This window comes from Nicotiana tabacum, chromosome 2 (assembly GCF_000715075.1).
Source record: "Nicotiana tabacum cultivar K326 chromosome 2, ASM71507v2, whole genome shotgun sequence".
NCBI lineage: Eukaryota > Viridiplantae > Streptophyta > Magnoliopsida > Solanales > Solanaceae > Nicotiana > Nicotiana tabacum.
Window position 1 is genome coordinate 7,145,332 of NC_134081.1, and position 17,082 is coordinate 7,162,413.

Genomic DNA, 17,082 nt, shown 5'->3' on the forward strand with positions numbered 1-17,082 from the left:
AGCTTGGTGAACTTATCTAACCTCAACATAGCCTCAGAAGATAAAGCAGGCCTATCACCAGCCTGTGCCATAACAACCGGCTGAACTTCCCTAACCGGCAGTGCTGCAGGAGTCAGAAACTGGGGACCCACCTGCTCCAGAGTGTAAGTAGCGGGAGTTTGTGCTCCTCCCCCAGCCCGAGAGACGGCCGGTGCCACCGGGAAAGTACCGATTTGGGCCACACGCTCCATAATGCCCACCAAACGGACCAGAGCATCCGAAAGCACTGGAGTGGCTATGAACCCCTCCGGGACCTGAGTTGGTCCAACATGTACAACCTGAGCTGGGACCTCCCCATCAAAATCTACCTGAGGCTCCACTGTTGGTGGTGCTGCTCGAGCTCTAGGCCGAGCTCTGTCTCTTCCTCGGCCTCTTCCATGACCTTGGCCTCGAGCTCTAACCCTAGTCGTAGCTGCCATAGGGGGCTCCGGCTCCTGTCCAGCGGTAGATGCAGTTCGTGTACTCGCCATCTACGAGAGAACAAGAATAGAAGGGTTCAATTATCAATGATAGAATAAAATCGCACGACAGAGTAAGAAAGAAGTGATATTTTTCCTAAACTCCATATCTTATGGAAGATAAGTACAGATGTCTCCGTACCGATCCTCCGGACTCTACTAAGCCTGCTCGTGACTCGTGAGACCTAGGCAACCTAGTGCTCTGATACTAACTTGTCACGATCCAGAAAATCTACCCTCGGGACCGTGATGACGCTTAACATTTTACTTGCTCTGTAAGTCAATGTTAGAATAGTTTATCCATTTTAACATTTCAAATTAAATAATAATATAAAAACCAAAATAGCTGAAATAAATGGTGAAGTAAGGTGCGGAAAAACCATAAAATGTGAAAAATCTAATACAGTCCGAATATGGTGTCACAAGTGCATGAGCTCCTAAAAGTTCTACAAATCTGAAATAAATACAATTATTTCGAATAAAATGAACAGTAAAGGAGGAAAGAGGAAGGGGACTTCAAGGTCTGCGGACGTCGGCAGATCTACCTCAACTCTCTGAATAATAATCCGAGCTAGTTCACTTCACTTATAGCTAGGTCTAATACCAAAATCTGCACAAGAAGTGCAGAGTGTAGTATGAGTACAACCAACCCAATGTACTCCGTAAGTATCGAGCCTAACCTTGACGAGGTAGTGACACGGCTATGAAAGGACATTCACATAATTAAACTTGTACAAACATAGATTTATGTACCAAACGTCAACAAAATGGAGACTTAATATGTATAGTTGGGAGGGGACATGCGAAAGGGGAAAAAAAGATACGATAAATACAACAAGAAGGATAACACAGATGGTCAAATAAATCATCAACCAAAGAGGACAAATAACATACGATATGAAAATGGTACGACATCACCCTTAGTTCTTTACTCTCATCCTTACCATAAACTGATGTCATAAGAGAAATGAAATGGCACGGGATCACCATTCGTGCTTTTACTCTCGTCCTGACCATGTAACAATGAATAACTGATACAGATTGGCACGACATCACCCTTCGGGCTTTAACTCTCTTCCTTACCATGTATTAATCATTAATTAAGGTAATGAAATGGCACGACATCACCCTTCGTGCTTTGACACTCTCCCTTACCATGTCGTGATGAATGCACAAATTTGATAAATAAATAATGCAAGGGATGTACTTTACGTCAATTATGATTCTAAGATACCAAACCTCAACTTCCACATACTCAACCATTACCAATTATTCCATCAATCTGGAAACAACGATCAAATAAGCAATAATTTAATCTAAGCATGAATGTCATAATTAAAGAGGCAATAAATAACAAGGAAACAAGTTTTACCCGCATGTTTTAACCCAACAACAACGCATAATTATCCGTCACCTCACATATACGTTGTACCCACACATTAAACAAGTAGCAAATAGATAAACAAGTCTTAATCCCTCAAGTCAAGATTAACCATGACACTTACCTCGCTCCGCAACCAATTCAAAGTTCAACTATGGCCTTGCCTTTCGAACAAGCCTCCGAACCAACCAAATCTAGCAAATAATCAACCAAATGATTCAAAATAAGCATTAGAAACTAGCCACAAATGCAAGAGGTTCATTTAGATCATTATTGAAAAAGTCAACAAAAGTCAACCCCCGAACTTGCTTTGTCTAAACTCGAGGTTTAGACCAAAACTTGATCACCCATTCACCCCCGAATCCGGTTATGTAGTTCAATTCGAAATCCGACCTTAGTTCAAGATCTAAATTCTAATTTTACAAAAATTTCAAATTCTACCCAAATCTCTAATTTCTACCATGGATTTCTAGATTTAAGGTTGAAATCTTATGAAATGTTATGGGTAATTGAAAGAAAGTAGATTAGAGTCACTTACCAATGCATTTAGGAAGACAAGCTCTTGGGAAAATCATCTCTAAAGTGTTTAGGGTTGAGAATTTTATAGAATGAGCCAAAATCTCATTTTTCTGAACTTTTGTCTAGGCGCAGATATCGCAATTGTAAATCCCGCAAATGTGAAGAATCTCACATATCTGCTATCATCGCATTTGCGATGATTTGTTCGCAAATGCGAACTCTGGGACTCTGCAAATGCGACCTTTTGATCGCAAATGCGATCTATTGCTTACCCATCCCCTATTCGTAAATACGAAGAATTAGTTCGCAAATACTTACCTAACAGGAATTTGAATGTTTGCAAATGCGAACACTGGCCTCACAATTGCAAGATGAGAGACTTGCATCAGAACCAGATGCACCGGTTATTTTTCCTAAATCCAAAATCACTTCGAAACCTATCCAAAACTCACCCGAGCCCTCGGGACTCCCAACCAAACATGCACACAAGTCCTATAACATCATGCGAACTTGCTCGCGCAATCAAAGTGTCAAAATAATACCTGAAACTACGAAACAGACACCAAAACGAATGAAATTTTCAATGAAGCTTAAGAACTTTAAATATTTCAAGCGGATATCCGAATTATGTCAAATTAACTCCGTTTTGAACAAAATTTGCAGACATGTCATGAATACAGTAATAAACCTATACCAAGTCTCGGAATCAAAATTCGGACCCGGTAGCAACAAAGTCAAATTTCGGTCGAATTTATTAATTCTTTAAACCCTTAAGCCTCTAGTTTTCCATAAATTGCGATAATTCGAGTTAGGGACTTTCAAGTTCGATTCCAGGTATACGCCCAAGTCTCAAATAACGATACGGACCCACCGAAATCGTAAAAATATTGATCCGGGTTCGTTTGCTTAAAACGTTGACCGAAATCAACTCAAATGAGTTTTAGGGCACGATTTCACATTTTATCAAATTTTCAAGTAAAAACCTTTCGGAAAAAGACACAGACTTTGCACGTAAATCGAAGAAGGCTAAACGGATCTAATCGAGGTTTCAAAAAATAGAATTTAAGGTTAAAACTGTAAATGATCTATCGGGTCATCACAGAGGAAAACCGTGCGGACTTAGTACAAAACAGATAATATCACACCATGTTAAGAGTATCTTTAGGTCGATTCAGCCCAATAGCTAATATCAGAGCCTATGGTTTGACGGAACAAGTATGGAGATAGCAGAGTGTTGCGTGGGGGGTCGGTTTAGTGCCTTTGCCTGTCTATGAGCCGGTTTACTACCTTTACCTGTAGCTTCAAATACGCATGGGCTTCGGTCACTATAAATACTCGGATCATGTGGATTGCACCCGTAACTTCAAAGACGCATACACAACTGCTGTACTTATAAAGCGTAGGGATCTCTTAATGGTGCGAGGCATTTTGAAAAAAAACAGTGCGGGCTTGACCCAAATCGGACAATATCATACGATGTTAAGTGTACTGTTTTACCCAAATAATATATTTCATACAAAATCGTATCCAAAGTTTGGGGTGCACGTAAATCCATGCTCCTATTCCGAGAACATGTATAACAATATTTTATTTCTCCAAAATTATTTAAATATATCTAAACTAAAGAAATCTTATGGTACAAACAGGTATTGAGTGCACCTTTACAAGTGAGGTTAACGGATCAATTCCCATGTCTATTTTGTGATTTAAATAAGCACTTTTTTTCTGGCTTTCTTTCTCTATTTGGTTTATTATTTCGAAATCCCCAAGGTTGACATGAAATCTCCATTCTTGTTTTTTCTAGACTAACTAACTAATATATATATATATATATATATATATATATATATATATATATATATATATATATATATATATATATGTGTGTGTGTGTGTGTGTGTGTGTGTGTGTGTGAAAATATAAAGACTTGAACTTAGCTTATAATTTCAAAAGTAAATCACGGATCCGTCTATTCATAATAGTGCCTCCATTCTTGTGAAATCCTCGATCTGCCGCTGATTTCATATAGCTTCCCAAAAACCTTATCTTGAAGTCCACATATTGCAGATTGGACTATCTCTATATTTCCATGCTGCAATTTGCCACCGCATTAATATGCCGTGGGTAAAACAAAGGCGAAAGTGCCCGTCTAAATCGAAATAGACAACGCCCACTATAGATTGTAAACAAAACATTCTGTATCATTAACAGTTTGCTAAAGCTTCAAATGAAATATGTATGCAGTATATTGCATTATCCTAATCAAATATTAGACTTCAAATAGATTTTCCATTATTAGCTTGCTCTTTGACATCTTGTATTAGTTTTGTCAAGTTCAGGTAAGAGGAACCCCCTTCCTCCACAGCCTTTCTTGCAATTTCTCCAAGCTTTTTAGCTCTTTCTCTTCTCATTTCTGCTTCCTCTTCTTCACCCATTAATCTTTCAATAACCATCTTAATGTCATCTTTATTCATTTGTGTTTCCACTTTTTCCTCCTCGAAAAACATAACAGGATTCTCTACGCCAGACTTTACTCCTGTCTTGAGAACATTCGTAATTAGCCTCTCATTACAAAATTGCTCAGCAAATAATGACCAAGTAATCATTGGCACGCCAGCAGATATTCCTTCTATGCTCGAATTCCATCCACAGTGTGTCAAGAATCCCCCGACAGAAGGGTGTGATAATATTAGTACTTGTGGTGCCCAACCATGAATTAAAATCCCATGTTCTTTAACTCTTTCCTCAAAATTCTCTTCATTTAGCCATTTTCTGAATTCATCTGAGATGTGTCTAACAACCCAAATGAAAGGTCGTTTAGATGACTCTAATCCAAGTCCAAGTTCTATCATTTGTGATGTTCGCAAGAGCGATAAACTTCCAAGACAAACAAAGAGGACAGAGTTTGGTTCCTTAGAATCTAGCCATTTCAGGCAGTGGTGTTCATCTATTGAGGCTTTGCTTCCTCTTTCTGCTTTGTCTTGTTTCTCTTTGTTGCACAGGGAACAGGACCAATTGTCCAAACCTTCTTGCCTAGACATAATATAATTTATTAATTAAAAGTATGCTCCTTCTAATAATTTAAGCTTTTAGATAAGAACATTACACAATTCAACATAATATTAGAGCACGTATAGGTCATGCTTTCAAATCTCACCACCACCCAGAAACAACGAAAATTTTCACGTGCTTAGCCTATGAAAAAGAACCAAACCACATGTGTTGAGACATAACGAAGTAATGTAATTAAAAAAAGTTTTTAAGTGGTGGTTATGAGTGATATAATATAATTATGTAGTTAAAAGTGCGTTTGTCTATCAATATTAAACTATAAGATTAGATGACCACACAATTCAATGTGATATTAGACGAAGTAGAGACCGTGAAGTCAAATATGACACCATCCGAAAGGAAAGAATATTATTTTGATGTGGTTGATCCATGAAAATTGAGATATAATATAAATCACAACAGCAACAATAATATACCCGGTGTATTTCTCATATGTAGGGTCTGGAGAGGATAATATGTATGCATACCTTAATTACTTTCTACCTTGTGCAGTTAGTGATGCTGTTTCTAATAAAACCTCGATTCAGGCAAGCATAGTCAGACATACTATTATTTATTAATTAATTAATACTATGATCTTTCTTGTATAAGTGTTTAGATAAGATTGTCGCATACTTTAACGGTTCAAAATTACCTTTGGCGTTTTTCAATGCTTTTACATATTCTGGTTCCAACTCCTCAAAGCTATTCACCACTATCCCATAAGCTTCATCTTCTGCCTTCTTCTGTTTGCCCAAAAATTCTTCCCATTCCGAATTGCTTGGATCAACCAAGGTTTTTAGTTGAGCTTTGGTCAGTTCAACTTTGTCCGGAAAACCAGGCACTGAAAAATACTCATTATCCGAATTAACATTTTCCAACACCTCTTAAATCTTAAATTGTGTAAACACAATAAAGAAAAGCTACACATCCCATGAAAAACAATCCGAGGAATGTTAATATTTTTGGCAACATTAGTTGTCCAAGGAAAACACATATCGGAAATTAAACAACTTGGTAATGGATTCAATTCTTGCAACAAGTCTACCACTTGCGACTCAAGCATTTGAGCAGCAAGAAAGAAATTCTTCATCATATCTATAGATGCAAGCATGTCGCAGTTCTCGCACCCTTCTGGTAGCCCTGCTTCTGAGCTTGGAAAATAGAGGTCAATTACTTGAATTTTTAGTCCTGTTTCTATTGCGCGGGCAATGACTGTATTGAACCTATTGGCATTTGAGGGTGTTAAAAGAATTGTGATAATAACACCTCGTTGCGCCAATAATCGAGCTATGTCTATCATAGGTATCATATGGCCTTGTGCCATATAAGGAAACAACACAAAATGTGGTTGCTCTTGAGTAAGAACTGCCATTTGATTGAACTTACTGGAGAGATACGAGAATATGATTTGTTATTACCTTATTTTATATGGAAATGCTCGGCTACAAGCCTCGGGAATAAAGGATAATTTTGTGGCGTGGGATTTTTTGCAAATTATATCATTTTCTTTTGCTAATTTGGAGGCCACGTCTCCTTATTAGCTTCTCTTAAGAGACATCTAAAGCAAATTAATAGTGACAAGCAATTTGTATTTGGATAATTAATTTAAAAAGTATTTTTAAGCATCAATTGGTGTTTAGCCAAGTTTTTAAAAAGTGATTCTAAGTATATTTTTTTCAAAAGTGTTTCTCTAAAAAGTGCTTCTGCGAAGAAGCTATTTCTTTCCGCTTCTTTAAAACTGCTTCTGCTTCTCCTCAAAAGTACTTTTTTTCTCCTAAAAGCTTGGTCAAACACTTCAAATTCAGAAAAAAAATATTTTTTTGAAAAAAAAAAATACTTTTGAACTAGGAGAAACTTGACCAAATAGGCTATAAAAGTTGTTCTCGAAAAAAACAACAAAGAATGTGAGGGAGTTTATTTATTGTGGAATAATCTCTTCAATACTTTATTAAGATTCGGTTGTGAATTTTTTCACCAAGGAGATTTAAAATTTAAATAAACACAAACACGAGTGACCTTGCGTACTACTATCTCTGCCCCCAATGACTTTCGAAATTTCTGAATATATATTAATTAATATATTGAAGTTTAAGGTCATTTGGATATTTTACGGGCAAGAAGCAAAGTGATTTAGTTTATAGCTTAATTTTCCGACGAAAAGGGTTAGGGTGAACCTCTTGCGTCACACTATCTCCTTCCCGGAAGACTTTCAAAATTTCTTATTTTATTGATGGTGGTAATTTCAGTTTCATAGACAAATAAGGTGATGTAAGAGCAGACATAAGCAAACTGAGAGTTATATGTATCCTGTTTGTTTGTGGTAGCTGGAAAGTAGAAAAGAGGACAAACTGCAACGTCTGATAAACCAGCACATAGATATACGACTGAGTTTTAATTTATTTTCTCTCTCTTGTAACCACAAGTTTAATTTCTTGCAAAATTCTAAGTTCACATAGATGCGTGGCCCATTTCTATGCCGTGTTCAAGTATTGATTCTGACATGCGTGCCCATATCATTTGTTGGGATCAAAATAATATAGTGACGGAAATTAACAATATACAATTTGATGGACAATAAATTAGACAACAAAGAAAGTATACGAAAAAAATATACTATATTAATATGATTTAGTCAATTGACCTAAGTAAATCTACTAATATTAATAAAACTAACTGAGAGAATAAATTTTTCTCTAAACAAGAATCTTTTCATGATTACATTATGGATGTTATTGTTGTAGTTGTGAAAAATAGAGATGTTCAATTTATAGATGATCAATTTATTTGAAACATATATCTATAGGCCAAATATATACATAGCCCCTTAAAGTTACGTGCATTTCACTTCACGGGGACTCTTTTGACATATCAAATCAAACCAATTAAGAGATTACAAATCAGCCAAAAAATAAGAGTCATGTCAGAAATTTAAATAATGCCAAAAAAGAAAAAAAATTCCGTGACTTTTCTTACTGTCATCTTCTTTCTTAGGATACTGCTTTCTCCTCGGATGAACAACTCTTCTCTCCCGTTGAAACCGGCAAGTTTATTTATGTTTTGATGTTAGCATTCTCATTTTCTTAGAGAAATACTACAATCTTTTAGAAAAATAAAAATTCTCATTCTCAGATCTGCTGTTTTGAACTAGAACCTCCCTCCCATCGTCATCTACTTCGTCACAAAACAGAAACCTCATATTTTTCGATCAATTTCCAGTAAAAAATTGATAATCAGACGAATCACAACTGCGATGCTACCTCAACAAATACAATAAACAAAATAGCAAGAAACATTTCCCACCAAGAAGATATGAAGTCAAAGCCAAATACGGCTCCTCCTACCATTAACCCAATTGGTGGTCTCCGGCGAACCTAGATGGTGAGGACAATGAAAGAACACATTTTGAGTTTAAGTAAAAATATTTTGATAGCTTTGTCTTTTTCATCCAAAAATACGGCAAGAGAATTCATCACAGACTATAATAAAAAGAGCTAAAGGAATCAAGTAACTCATCTCCATTTTCTCCGCACCGAAATGACTATAATGGAAAATCAATAAAGCAAACTTTTTATTAGCTTAAAAATAAATAAATAAATAAATAAAATTAAGCAAACTTTCTAATCTTTTCATTCTTAGAGCAAGAGAATAATAAGTCAGAATTCATCTTTCTCTATTTCTTTATTATTTCTTTTTGTTGTCTATTTCTATGTTATTTCTATTCATAGCAGTAGAGTAGTCATGAAAAGAAGAAGATGATGGCCGGGTCTTGTTAAAGAAGAAATAAGAAAAGAGAGAAAGAAAAAGATTCAGTAATTCACGCGCCTAGCTCAAAGTGAGAATCACTTCTTGTGCCATATATGCTTGAGGTGTTCAATAGGAACAGTTTTGACATACTTTAAGTATCTAATAGGTAATAATTTGTGTCTAAGTAAAATTTGATGACAGCTTTAAGGGGCTACATATGTATTTGACCTTTTTTATATAATACAAGTACAATGTGTTATATAACAAGTATAATTGGCAACAGAGTTTTAAATTGGGGCCTGATATTAAAGATGTATATTAAGCCCATTGCCGTGAATAATTACTTAATCATAGCGTACGCACTTTTTCAAATAGATTATTGCTTCTACAAGATCTATGTACTCGTCTAAATGTATAAATAACTAAGTGACTTAATTATCGTAGATATTGATCCAAAGTTCAAATCTCAATGAACTTCAAAAGTTGCATGGATTATCTAACTCATCCATTTTATTTTCATTGAAAGGGGTGACCCAAAATGGCTCCACTGCAACATGGCTACCCTATGGATTAGTTCAACCTTCTTTTGTAAATTAGGGACCGATAAATCACCCAATGAAAATAATGATTTCAGTCTAGCTCGAATTGCATGATACAAAAGTCATTCCTTGAGATTTGAATAGTTGTCCACTACAGTCCTCCGTCTCCCAGATAATTTTATTCATCCAAGTAAAAATAGTACTTTCTTCGTGTTAAAATTATAGTTAAAATTAAGAAGTTTGACTTCTGAAAATCAAATTCTGACGTATAAATTGGGACAAAGGGATTATGAGTTTAGCTTATGTACTATTAGGTCTCTCAAATGATATTTAGAAAAATCTTTTCATAAAAAAGTAAAATTTATAATTTTGAAGTAAGGCAAATTACATCAAGTAAATATGATACGTGTAAATTTTATTACACTGTGTGCATCAATATAGTTCAAAATAAAACATAAGTATAAAATTTGATTTAAAAAAAAACAAATTCCATAACTACGTAGGAAATCAAGCAGCAAGAAATAAGATGCACGCCTGTAGTTCATCAATAGGTTTTAAGTAGAAGACCATTATCCATTGAACAAAGAGTCATAATTAATCTTTACAAAATGAAGGAGATATCTCTCCGGAAACGTTACGTTCCTTTCCCTAATAACCAGAAATTAGTCCCAAAACTTTGCACCATTTTCATTATCAGGAGCTTTCTAATTGCGTTCTGCTTAGTGGCCTCCATTTATCTAATCTCCAAGGCTCATCTCTTTAACAAATATGCTTATAGTGCTACTGCGGTTACAAATAAACTAGAAATTATCAGCAAAGAAGAAGAAGTAACGAACATATCCCACATCCTCTTTGGCATTGGAGGGTCAGCTAAAACATTATTGTACTTTAAATTTCTTATTTTACCAAATGGAACAATCGCTCGCGTTACTCTGAGCTCTAGCGAAGACCAAATGTAATGCGAGGGTTCGTGTGGCTCGATGAAAATCCCCAAGAAAAGGCCTATAGAGTACTACTTGGATCAAGTTGTTGACCTTCAAAATGATGAAACCTTGACCAGTTAGAGTACCATTGCTGGTATTAACAAGCAATGCGAGAACCAAAATTACAGACCAGCATTAGCAATTCATATGGTTAATGTCACAACTACTATTTTACCTCGCAAGTTTGGAGACAGGTAAACTTCTACCATTTGTAATTTTTATGTGAATCATATTTGACTAGGGTACAAAGTTACAAAAAAATAAAGATCAATTTTAAAACTTGTGATCTTATACATTTTATGTTAACGGTAAATTGAGTCCAAATAAAATGATACAGTACATAGGATAGATTAATTTATTTATTTCGATAAAAATTTTCTTATTAATTTTACTGTCATGAGATTGATGACTATACATGTACAAAACTTTCCACTTAAAAAATATAGACCAACTTTGGTTTATGAAATATCTAATTAAGGTGAACCCATTGTATAAAAGAACATGCACCACGACGAAAATGTTGCGACGTAATCAATGATGAAGATGGTATAAGGAGCGACTTACATATCAGAATTAGGGGTTGCAATAGGGGGAATCGGTAACACCGCCCTTCTATGACAGGTACGGAGAGTTTGCCTATTTTCAGAGATTTGTTCGATGAATGAAGGAGAAAAATTTTCAATGGTTATCTGGGAGAGAAAATTGAAAATTTTCAGTGGTTATTTTGAACGATGGATCATTCTATGGTACTGGTGGATCTATGTGGAGGCGCATGGATATTTAAGTGAACGATGCTTCCTTTTTTACACCGTGTATAACGATTAGCGATATTATATCTCTTTAAAATTACTTAAATATTCAATTTCAGAGAGTTATATGATCAATGGTTATTCCATGCATCTTTATACGTCAGTTGGACGTTCAATTCCCATCTCACATTTGTCTTGTGTCGTTTCTTGCATTTTAATTAAGTCATTTTTCTTTATTTCTTTCGTTCACATGGTTTTTCCTTTTCTTTTCTAGAATTGGTCCTATCCATCCCCATGTATCGTGTCCCTTCTTTCATTTTAATTAAGTACTTTTTTTATTTTTATTTCTTTCTTTCTTTAGTTTATTTTTTCAAAATTCTCAAGTCTGCCACATTAATTAATATCCTTTCTCTTTTCGTCAACGCAAAAATTCTATAATATTAAATCAATTGTCTATATCGAACAATTGTTTTTCAAAAAATAGTTAATAATAATTTTTAACCTATAATTTTAAAAGTGTAATGGATTTAATAGTACGAAGTTAGCTAAAGGTTAAACCCGTTAAATTTAAAATCTAAATCCGCCTCTTTGATCTTCGTGATAGTGCAATCATCTTCTTAAATTTCTAAATTCGCCCTTTCTCGTTGTCTAAGTAAAATCAGTTCAGCCTATAATTATTGAAAATCCCAACGATCGTTTGGTTGCATACTCCCCATATGTGAATCTCACGCTGTGATATTTGCTTTCATGTTCATGTATACTTGCCACGTGTGTTACTATTCTGAAGCGGGTCAAAGGTATCCGCTGTAGATTGCAGGGTAAAATTTCAGCATGTTTTGATATGAAACTTTAGCAAATGAACTAAATAACTTCAACATGCATTAGAAAAAACTAATTAGAAAATTACATACTGCAAGACAAAAACTTAAGCATGTTTAGTCTGAAATTTTAGCAAATGAACTCAAAAACTTCATCTTGTTTAGACTGAAGTTTCTGATAAAGCTCATGACAAAACTGTAGAGTGCATGATAAAACTTCAACATGTTTTGGTATGAGGTTTTAGCAAATGAACTAAATAACTTCAGCATGCATTAGCAAAAATTCATTAGAAAATTACATACTGCAAGACAAAAACTTAAGCACGTTTAATCTAAAATTTTAGCAAATGAACTAAATAATTTAAGCATGTTTAGTCTGAAATTTTAGCAAATAAACTAAATAAACTTAAGCATGTTTAGTTTGAAATTTTAACAAATGAACTAAATAAGTTCAGCATGCATTAGCAAAAACTCATTAGAAAATTACATATTGCAAGACAAAACTTTAAGCATGTTTAGTCTGTAGTTTTAGTAAATAAATTAAATAACTTAAGCATATTTAGTCTAAAATTTTAGCAAATAAATTAAATAACTTAAGCATATTTAGTCTGCAATTTTAGCAAATGAACTAAACAACTTAAACATATTTAGTCTGAAATTTTAGCAAATGAACTAAAAAACTTAAGCATGTTTAGTTTGAAATTTTAGCAAATGAACTAAATAACTTTAACATGTTTAGACTGAAATTTCGGATAAAATTCATGACAAAACTGTAGATTGCAGGATAAATAACTTCAATATGCATTAGCATGAAATTTTAGCTTCAATGTGAAATAATTTCATACTATATTAGCATGAACACTACTAAAAGATAACTGATTTGCGATTGAAAATTTCCGACCGGAAAAATTAGTCGGAAATTTCTGACTGATTCGGTCGGAATTTTCAAAAATAATATTTGTTATATTTTTTCTAAATTTTTTCGACTATTTTTCCGACAACATTGGTTGCAACGTTTAGCGCAAAAATCCGGGATAAAAAATTGCGACGGATTGAGTCAGAAATTTAAAGTCAAATAAATTTATTTGACCATTTGCGTACGTTTCGGTCGATATCTTTTTAAACTTTGGTCAAATTATTTTTTTAAGTTGCGACTGAAACAATCGCTAGTTTTGCGACGGAATCAGTCGCAGATCCTTTTTAAAACTCAAGTCCCGCCCCCATTTCTTTATTCTTCTCTTTTCTTTCTTTCTTCTCTCTTCTTCCTCCATTGAGAGCCCCAGACCCCCCAGCCCGTTGCTTGCCGGAAAAGGTACTTGACTTCTTCCCTCTTCTTCCCCGGCCCTCCTTTTTGTTAAACCCATCCCCTATATCAACCCCCTTCCCTCATCCCTTTATTTTATCCAACCCCACCCCCGCCCCCGCCCCCACCCCTACTGTCGTCCCCATCTTGTTATAGAAGACTATAGTGTTTTAGAATTTATTTAGAAATCTAATTTCTTTGTTGAAAATACACCATGAAAATCACATTAGGAATCCATAGAAAATCACATTTCAAAAATTTACATTAGAAATCTTCCCTACAGGTTTTAGATACTTTTTAGTTCTCTAATTGAATTAAATTTGATACTAGTTTAGAATTTTCATAGATGTTTATTTAGATTTGCCATAGATTTATTTTTAGAATTGTCATAGATGTAATAATATTTAAGCTTGAAACTAAATTCACTTTTGAAATTGAGGTTAGTACCTATATGTGGTTTTAACAATTTCGAAGTTTATGTATATGTAGAATTGTTAACTTTAGAGAAGAATGATTTGGAATTGTATCAAGTAGTTATAATTTAAAGCCTTAGTTTTAAGTTTAAGAAGTTAAGCTTATTATCGCTTCCTAATTTATTAAATGGACTAATATGAAATTTAAAACTTAATAATTGCTACATTAAAGGAATTTGTAGATTTGACAAATTATTGGCCATGTGTGGTCTTTCTGAACATATAAGAAGCTATTTAAATTTAATTTATATTTTGAAAGATTTATATAACATAGAATAGGAATAAATATAAGATTTGGAGTGTTAATAAATTTTAATTTAAAAGAATATAATACTTTAAAAAATTGAACCTTCGAATTGGCGTAACCTATTAATTACTTTAAATAAACTAAATACATCTCCAGCATGGTGGTTCATCTTTTGTTCCTCATACATCCCCCACTCAATTATCATTTCCAGCATCATCCACTCCCACTCCAAGTATATCTAACTTGGATATTGGAGGATCTCACGCAACCGCATCCCCATCTACCAGTACTTCTACAGTTGTTGGTACCGTGAGACAGTGTACTGGAGGGACTGTACAATACGATCATCTTCATCGGCTGGTTATCGTTCCCCTTGGCGACGGGTGAGTTTTCCTTCAATTTTCTTTTAAAAACTTTCAATAAAATTTTGCATATAATGAATCTAATGACATTTTATATGTTAAATTAAATGCAGGTTTTTGCCATCCTATCAGGCCGCGCATATGGTGATGGAATCTATGAAGCCATTTTTTCATGAGCTGTGGAATTCCTGGAGATAGATACCGTACCAGATCAGGATTAATATGTGGCAACAATTTAAGGTAAGAATAAATTAATTTTTATTAATACTTATCCTCATTCGTCTAATATTATTTATAGGTTATGTGCGTATGGAAGCCAACACTTGAAAATCTGGTGAATGAGAACTTCGAGAAGAGAGCACAGAAGGGGATATTAGATTCATATCATGTTGCTAGGAAAGGTGGCAACAGGCCTGATTAGATACGTGAAGATGTCTGAAATCAGCTCTTAGCGAAGTGGAACACCCCTGAGTGGAAGAAAAAGAGTGAACATGCAAAATTAAACAGAGCTTCTACTAAGGGTGGAGCTTTGCATACTGGAGGTTCTATTAGTTTTGCAGCCCATCGTTTGAGAATGGTAATTTCATTATAAAATATTCTTAGTTTTACAAGTATGCAAATTGAACACACACACACACACACACACACACACACACACACACACACACACACACACACACGCACGTTAACAACTGTTAACTAACATACGCAGCCAGAGCTGATTTCTTATTATAAGTTCGCGTTAATATTTCTTTGCCTTAACCATAAGAAGAAGAAGAAGAAGAAGAAGAAGAAGAAGGAGGAGGATGGCACAAGAGAAGGATGGATCGAACCGCGTGCTTCAGAGACATTTGTATGATCCCAACACCAATACCATATTATTTTTTCTTCTTGGTTTATTTTATTTATATAACATGTATTATTTTTATTTCAGGATAAGTAACATATTGATCTTGATGCATGGCGACAAACTCAGCCGGCCCCCGAGGATATGACTACAATTTGGACATAGGCGGCTGGTGGCGTGAATAAAGGTATAAATATTATGTAATTATCTATTTTGGTACTAACTTGAAAGTTACTTGTTTGTTTTCTTACTTCTTTTACTTTCGTTTCTTTTATTCGTCGTGAAAATAATAAATAAAGGTTGAGTCTACGGGATTAGAGAACATCTGTCACGACCCAAACTAATTTTTGTCGTGATGGCGCCTATCGTGAAACTAGGAAAGCCGACTCATTTCCAAAACAAACCGATATTTAACATAAAAACCTCCATTTAAAGAGTTCAAATCAAAGAAAAACAGACGTGCGGAAAAGAAAAGCCCGACATCAGGGTGTCACTAGTCATGAGCATCTACTACAATCTGTCTAACAATATCAAGGCTAACTCAGCTTGGAAAATAGCTAAATACAACTAAAGGAAGAGAAGAGAGAGAAGAGCAGGGGCTGTGATCGCCAAACAACTACCTTGCTATCTCCAAGAAAAATCTGCAACCAGAATACTTAATAACTGCTACCGTGTTCAGCTACACCTGAATCTGCACACAAGGTGCTGGGAGTAACGTGAGTACGCTAACTCAGTAAGTAACAACAATAAATAAAGACTAAGTAGTAGTGATGAGCAATAAAGCATATAACGTTCATATCATGAAAGCTCAGTAAAGTACAACATGCTTTAAAAATCAGTGTTTGAATCGAATCATCTCGTTTAAACCCAATTCCAGTAAAAATTATTGAAAGATATTTTTCCAACAGTTTTCCAAACAAAAACTCAATGTAAAGGTGAGCAAAAATGATAAAATCATAAACAGCCCTTCGGGCAAAACATCACTCATATACAGCCCCTCGGGCAAACCTCACAGTCACTCGTGCCACTCTGGCATACCTCACAATCACTCTTGCCACTCGGGCATGCCTCACCATCACTCCTGCCTCCGAGTCACTCAGCATTCGCACTCAGTAGGTACCTGCGCGCACTGGGTGTGTGTACAGACTCTAGAGGGGCTCCTTCAGCCCAAGCACTATAATCTGCACGGGCAACTCACGTGCTGCACGGACAACTCACGTGCCAAAATAATAAAGTATGTTGCAGGCGGGCAGCCCCGATCCACACACATCCTCACAAATCAGGCCCTCGTCCTCACTCAGTCATAAACCTCTCAAGCCACTCGGGCATCTCAGTAAAACATGGCAGTCGGCCCAAAACATTTATATTCATCAAAATAGAGTCATAAAACTGAGTTATGCGGTAAACAAGTATAAACATGACTGAATATAGATTTTTAATCGAAAACAATGAGAGGATGGTAAGAAACAGCCCCTAAGGGTCCAAACAGCATTGGCGCAAGGCCCAAACATGGCATTCAACCCAATTTACAGAAATTCTTTCTAAAACATATAAGAATCAAATGG

At 35.1% G+C, this 17,082-nt stretch overlaps 1 pseudogene; it reads right to left on the reverse strand.

Moving 5' to 3' along the window:
- Positions 1-4,320: 4,320 nt before the first annotated feature.
- LOC142169048 (UDP-glycosyltransferase 73C4-like) lies at positions 4,321-6,881 on the reverse strand (annotated as a pseudogene).
- Between the last annotated feature and the right edge of the window lie 10,201 nt (positions 6,882-17,082).